This window comes from Theobroma cacao, chromosome 1, assembly GCF_000208745.1.
Source record: "Theobroma cacao cultivar B97-61/B2 chromosome 1, Criollo_cocoa_genome_V2, whole genome shotgun sequence".
NCBI lineage: Eukaryota > Viridiplantae > Streptophyta > Magnoliopsida > Malvales > Malvaceae > Theobroma > Theobroma cacao.
In genome coordinates this window covers 14,874,116-14,882,196 of record NC_030850.1, presented here as the reverse complement: position 1 = coordinate 14,882,196, position 8,081 = coordinate 14,874,116, and positions in this window count along the sequence as shown.

Sequence of the window (8,081 nt, the reverse complement as noted above, 5' to 3'; positions counted from 1 at the left end):
CTACTTGCAAACTAGTAGCCTTGTAAGTTCTTTTTTGAACACCCATTAAAAACATGCAGATTTGGAAACGACTAAAACAACTAACTCTGAAGATCACCTTGATGAGCTGTGCTTGGTAGATTTTCTTGAAGAAGGGATACTTGCAAAAACTACAAGGAAATTTAAGAAATTAAGGAAGAAGGGGATTAAAGGTCTCACCAAGAAGACATGCCCACCAAACCCGAACAGTCCATCTTTAGCCTCTACCTTTTTTAATGTTGATATTAGCCACCGAAATGAATTATTTTAAAAGAAGATGAAGATATTTGGAAAACTAGTTTAAAGCTTGAGCCCACACCAAACTACCTAGAAAATCACATTTTGGGCAAAATTTAGAAAATAGCCAAATGGGTCGTCATTTCATGCTGTATATGCTAAACTAATTGAGCTATTTTGGAATATATTTGCCTTGGTCAATCTATTATTATAGGTCACTTTTCCCTCACAATGCATTTAATGACTCGGAATGTAAAGGGTTCGGGTAATGCTACCAAGACAAGGATGTTAAAGAAAGCTACTTTTGTAAGCAAACCAAAGATAGTACATCTCCAAGAGAAAAAGCTATCTGAAAATGTGGATAGAGTAATGGAAAGATTATGGGCAATGAGCAATCTAGAGTGGTTATATTTAGAAATAGATAAGAGGTCCGATGGTATAATTACAATATGCAATAAGTCCCTTTTCATGTAAAATTTAACAACTGCTTGGAGCAAATTTATTCTCTTGCAGAGCACATGGATTGTTCACTTTTCATGTAACATTGTCAATGTATATGCACCCTATGATGTTGACGATAAACAAGCTTTATGGAATGAACAAATTGGGCTTAAGTTGTCATTCAAGAAATGCTAGTTATGTATAGGAGACTTCAACACGATGCTCAATTTGAAGGAAAAGATGGGTTGTCCTTAGAACATTTGGCATGTGTTAAATGAGATTGACGCACTTCAAGTTGCTCTCAGAGGATTATTTTCAACACTCTATGGGAAGGTAATTCTTTTACAAACATGCTATCTAAAATGGTGAAAGTGTGAGATTATGTTCTCACCAATGCTTTCAAAATGGTGGTAGCTTTGTCATTACTTTTCTCTCTTATATATGTTTCACATCTTCTATATGTAACTTAGCCTATTAGATGTGGTTTCATGTCCATACTAGCTCTACCAATTATTTGTCCGCATTTGTATTGATGAATTTTGTATGTTAGTTAGTTGGGTGCTTGCATTTCTATGTTGTACTTAGGTCACACTAACTCCTCACTACCTATAGCAGTTATTAATGAAATCCACTTTATTGGCAAAGAAAAAAAAAGCACACAAGAAATAATATTTAAAGTGGTTTAAGGGTAAGCAAAAGTCAATTAAAACTGACTTAATTGAATTAATTAACAAAATTCAATTAATTTGGGTCAATTAATTCAATAAATGTGGTTAAATCAATTAAGGAAGTCAATTAAATTGGATTGATTCATTTAAAAAAGTTTGAAGTCAGTTAACCAAGTAAACCAAATTTGGATTTCATATTTTTTTAAAAAGCATTCTTGCATGTATGCATTTACATAATTTTTTTCATACTCATATATAAATTAAAGGCTCAAATTGCATTATCAATTGCACGAAGCTGTTGTTCAGGGGAATGGTGTTAATCTGGATGGTCGAAATATCATGGTGAATAGAACCATCTCTAAGAGGCCTGGAATCTTAGGCAAGGAAGTTGTTATTGGTAAAGTGAGTTAAGGTCCAAAAGAACATTTAAAGAAATTTTCCTCAAAGGCTTGGTGAACAGAGATCTTCAAAATCCTACCCTAGCAAGGGTATCCCTTGACAAGCAAATTCCTAGCCTGTTGATCTCATTGTGTCCATTTCAGATAAAGAAATTGAATGGACCAAAAAAAGTGCCATTGCTATCTTGAAAGAGGGTACCTTTCTGAATTTCATTCAATCTAGCTTGTGTCAGCAAGGTATTCCTATGACTATTCATTCTTATGGTTTTCTTAAGGCCATGTTCATTTTCGGGGACTTGGAAGAAATAAAGATCATCCTTGCCGATTATCCTGAACTATTCAAGCCATCGTTTTTTAGCATCACATTGTTAACTGTGGCTGTTGAAGGTGATAAAAAAGCAATTGGATTAAAATTGAGAATTTTTCTCTTCATTTCTGGTGTGATCCTATGTTCAGGAAAATTAGTAATTTATGGGGACGAGTCATTAAAATTAACAATACCAGCAGTCGTTTGGAGCGATTGGATTATGCAAGTGTTCTTATCATGGCAGACAAGGATGTGGTTATTCATGCTTGGAAAAAGGTTACTATTAATGGATCTAGGATGGTTTTGAGATTTAGTGTGGATTTGAGGTCCAATGAAAGGGCAAAGGCACTATTAGAAGCCACCAAAAACTGTTCCAAAAGCAAGCTTCTTAACCGGACATCCACTCAGGAAGACTCAACCGACATGTTCCCCTAAAGGGTAAAGGCTAACTTATCTTTTCCATATGAAAAATTGAATTTTGAATTGAAAGAGTTAAGTGCGTAATGCAATTGGAATCAAGGAGTGCATAGTGATGTCGAGCCTGTGGTTAACAGAACCAAGCCCACCTTTGATCTTAACATCAGCCCATTTTCATTATGTCATCACTGCATTCACCAATCAAAAGTCAATCTCAAGTGCCCAATTAGGCTTTACTTATTTGAAAAGTCTGAATCCAATGCCTCTTCAAGCCCATGGGGTAGATCTGAAGATTGTCTAATACTTGTGAAGAAGTCCCTCGATCTTTATGACGATGTTGTTCTCATCTGACAAGGGTGATGGCCAAGGCTTCAATTGAGGAACACCATTGCTTGTCAGAATTGGAGCTATTGAGTCAAGCGACTTTTGCACTGTTTGATGGCATTGTGAAGGAGCAAACTTCGTTTCAACTGATTTGTAGCACCATAAAGCCTATTCACCCTTCCGAACTAAGCGATAAAGAAGCTGAGCGGCATGTTGAGGCCTAAGTTAACGATTCTTGAGAAGTGGTAATGGTGACTTGGATGAATTTCTTACTTTAAGAGGCTACGGCAGTTGTGATTCCCACCATTGAAACGGACGAGCCTAAATTAGTTATCATAAACCTGGTGTGTGAGGAAAACACTTGTGTTGAAAATTTAGGTGATGAAAAAACTAGTGAAGTGGAGTCCACCACTGTCGTTCGTTCCAGATAGAATATGACCCGGGCTGGCACAAGGCATGGAAAAGGAAGAGGGTCTAGGAGAAATGCCTCACAAGGGGGAGGTAAAGAAGATTTGAGATCGCTTGAAGGTTAAATGAACATATTACTAGTGATGACATCGCCATGAGAAATTCAATAACTATTAAAGAAGCTACTAACACATTGGAGAAAAAAGGTTGGTATGGTTTTTGAACATGATGATTCAGACATGGTTAGTGTATTTATTAGAATTGATGAAAGAAATGTTTGATCTTTATTTTAGGTTGTTTGTTTGTTTTAGCTATGTTGCAATTTTCATCTTTTTTGTTAGTGTGTATGTTCATTACCATCTTACATGACTATTATTTCTTGGAATATACGAGGTATTGGGAGACCTAAGAAAAAACGTGTTGTGCAATGCCTTTCATTAAAGCACAAGCCAAATTTCTTATTGCTTTAGGAGACAAAATCATAGAATGTTGATTTAGGAATTGTTGATAGAATCTGAAGAAGAAGGACATGTGGTTGGATTGCTTCCAATGCTAATGGAGCTTTAGGTGGCTTAATCACTTGGTAGAGAGATGATTATTTTAAAGTTCAGGAATTAGTGGTAACTAGAAGGTTCATTTTCATTAAAAGTACAATTTAAGGTCTTAATGATTTTGTTGGCATTGGAAATATCTATGGTCTTAACGTTGAGGGTGAACAGTCTCTTTTTGGGGAAAACTTCTTCAAGCCATCAGGGTATGGGACATTGCCTGAGTTATTGGCAATGACTTTAATATAGTAAAATGCACTAAAAAAAGATTTGGGTGCAATGTTGTTGAAAATACTCTAATTCAGTGCAGCAATTTTATTCAGGAGACAGAACTTTTGGACATGCCATTGAATTGTAGTAGCTTCACTTGGGCCAAATGTCGAGAAGGTGTTTCTTTCAATAAACTAGACAAGTTCCTTATTGTGGTTGAGTTAATGGAGAAGTGGTCGGGTTTAGTTTAACTTTGTCTTTCGGCATCTATATCTAATCACAACCCGTTCATGATTTGTCTTGAAAAGTTTAATTGGGGCCCAAACCCTTTTCGATTTTACAACCATTGGCTGGAGGAGCATTCTTTCAGTGACATGTTTTTAGAGGCATGGCACGAGACAAAAAGGTTTATAGGCAAGTCGAAAGCGATTTGGCTCAGATTGAGGGGTATCAAACAACCTATTAGGTAATGGTAATAGAGGATATTTGGGAACATGAGTGTTGTGATTCGTACACTTAAAGCTGAATTTCATAGCATTGAAGTCAACATCTAGTAAGGAAATTCTGATGTTAGGTTGAGGAAAAATCTTATTGAGAAGAAAAGCGAGCTTTAGAGACTTTTAAGAATTGATGAGAAAGCAAGGCACAAAAAATCCCGAATTAAGTGGTTTCTTGAGAGGGATCGTAACATGCGCTACTTCCATAATGTAGCGTCTTCCAGGCGAAGATCTAACTATATTGTTAATCTTAACTATCCTGGTAGGGAACTTACTGATTTGGTTGAAATTAAAGAAGTGGTAGCTTGTCATTTTGAAGATATCTACAACCATCGAACTTTGGTGAGATTGAGGGAGCTTAACTGCCTTGTTGCCATTGTCAAAGAACAGTCCGTTGCTTTCCTCGATTCTCTTTTATCTGAGCAGGAAATCTAGGATGCCATTGATAGTTGTAAAGGTAACAAAACCTTAGGCCCTAACAGTTTCAATTTTTGGTTCGTCAAAAAATAGTGGAAGGTCATCAAAAATGATGTGATGGATTTTGTCATCGAATTTAGAACTTTAGGATTAAAGGCAAAATGATCAATGCTTCTTTTATCACTTTGGTGCCTAAGAAAGACAATAGAAGCTCTCTGAATGACTTCTGCCTTATTAGTCTTATTGGTTACATTTACAAGATTATTACTAAAGCTTTAGCTCTTCAACTACAAAAAGTTATTGATGAGGTTGTAAGGTTAACCAATTTGCCTTCGTCAAAGGAAAACAGCTCCTTGATTGTGCTTTCATCGCCAATGAAATGATTGACTCCATAAAGAAGAATAGCAAATGTGGGATCTTTCTCAAAGTTGATTTTGAAAAGGCTTTTGATAGCTTCTCTTGGGATTTTCTTGATTTCGCTAAGAAGACGATGGGATTTGAAAACAAATGGCGTATGTGGGTTAGATCATGTGCCACCACTACCATAGTGTTTGTTCTTGTTAATGGCTCGCCTTCTAAAGAGGTTCACATGAAGAAAAGGCTATGTCAAAGATGTCCTCTCTTACCTCTGCTTTTTAATAGTGTGGTTGAAGTTCTTAGTGCCATGTTGTTTAAAGTTGCTGATCTGCAACCCATAAAAGGAATTGAAGTTGGCTCCTTAGAAGTTAATGTGACCTATTTGCAATACGTTGATGACATGGTAATCATCTGTGACCTAGATCCTATCTTTCTCTTTAATACTAAATGATTACTTAGATGTTTTCAAGTTGTCTCTAGCCTTAAAATTAATTTTCAAAAGAGCTTTTTATATTGTGGGACTGGATCAACAGTTGACAAGGTAGTGGGCTGATCTTGTTGGCTACCAACTTGAGACTCTTCTGTCATCTTACCTTAAACTTCCTTTCGGTGTCCCAGCTAGCTCTATCACCATCTGACAGCCTCTCATACAAAAGTTAGAAAGTAAATTAGCAGCATGGAAAGCTAAAGTGTTATATATTTGTGGGCGAGTTACTTTGTTGAGATCTGTCATGAACAACATGCCTCTTTTCTTCATGTCTCTTTTCCAGAAGTTGGTAAAAGTCAAGAAACCCATTGAAAATATCCAAAAGAGGTTCTTATGGGGTGGTCCTAATCTGGTTCGTAGATTGCATCACGTCAAATGGGCTAATGTGTGTAATTATAAAGATTTTGGTGGACTTTGGATGATCGAACTTGGACTCAAAAACAGGGTTTTTCTCAACAAATGGTTATGGAGGTATGGTAATGAATCAGGAAGTTTTTGGAGGTAGATTGTTGACGTTAAACTGGGATTAGGTCACAACAGCCTTACTCCGAGTCCTAACGGCAACAATAAAGCCTCTTCCATGTGGAAAAATACAACCAAGCCTCTTTATGGGAGATGTGAGTATGGCAATTTTGTTTAGGAGGGCACCCATCTCTTTTTGGGTGATGGTAGTAAAATCGACTTTTAGTAAGACAGAATGGATCGAATGCTTCATTCTCAAATATGTTTTTCCAAGAGTCTTTGTTCTCGCTCTTTAAAAAAGATGGGAAATTTTGTGAATTTGATGAATGGTCCGAGAATAATTGGGCTTGGAAAATTGAACTTTAGAGATGCATCTTTGCTTGGGAGTGTGAGCAGTGGGACTATTTTAACTCAATCTTGGATAATCAAGTTATGGATAAAGTCTTGCCTCATAAACTCATTTGGAAATGGACCCTTCAAGCCAACTGTACCTCCAAATCTTTTTGTCGACAAGTCATGCTCACTAATACCCATAGTGTTAATCACTGGAAGTTGATATGGTCTAGTTTAGCTCTTTTCAAAATCAAGATCTTTTGCTGGCAGCTCGTGAGAGGTCGTTTGGCTGTAAAAGAGACACTCGCAAAGAAAGGTTACTTGTGCCAGTAATGCTGAATTGCTTGCTATCAATGAAGCTGCAACGATTTTTGCAGCTTTAAGGTGGTGCTCTTCCCATTCTTTATTGACTGACTAGGACTCCAAAAACGTCATTGACTGGCTCAAAAAGCCATCTGAAGTTCCATGGAAATTAAGGCCGTTAATTATGAAAATCCTTAAGATTCTTTGTACAGTCGGAAACCGGGATATTAACCATATTCCTAGATTTGCTAATGACAAAGCAGATCACCTGGCCAAAAAAAGTTTGTCACGCTCACAACTCACAACTCACAACCTTTGCTCTGGATTTGTGTGAACAAATAATTTTCCTCTGGTTGTGCTTATGGGTTCCTATCGATTGCTATGTTCCTTTTGTCTTTTGAGTTTTTCCTCCTGCTACTTTTTATTTGGATGAACCTTGCTAGGCTTGAGTTTGATCCTCGTTGGATTGACCCCTTTGTACGGGTTTTTGTTTCTCCCTTTACCTGCTAGTTAACCAAGCAAGATCAGTTATTGTGGAGTGAAGTTGAACTTCCTTTTGTTATCCACTACTCCTCCTTTTGTATCATTTTTGGCTCTTTTGCATATGAAATATACATATCTTGCTTATCCCAAAAAAAAAAAACACATAATCCAATTAGTATTTTCATTTTTGTTGAATTTCAAGTTTTATTTGTAGATAAATATATAATCCATGCCCATATTCAACTTTTCAATACAATAAATCCTTGTTTAGACATTAATATCATTGATATAATCATATAAAATTAAACATAATGCAAAATACAATGACAGCTATATCAAAATTTCTTATTATATAGAGATTACAAACAGTACAGAACATCCAAAAACAAATACCAAATTCATATTAATAATATAATAAAAGTTATACCATATTACTATAGTATAATATATAGTATAGTAATATTTAGTATATTACTATATGAGTATATTAATAAGCTACTATTTTAATATAATAAGTAATATTGTATTACTATAGTATAATATACTGTAATATATTAAATGTTAATTAAATTACCATATTAATAAGTTATTTTATTATATTAATAATTTAAATTTTCATATAGTTATCATTATATTTTGCATTATGCTTAATTTTATATAGATGTTTGATATGATTATATCAACGATATTCATGTCTAAAGAAAGATTTACTATGTAAATTGACTTTTTTTGCATTGGAAATTTTTAATATAGCCATGTATTATAT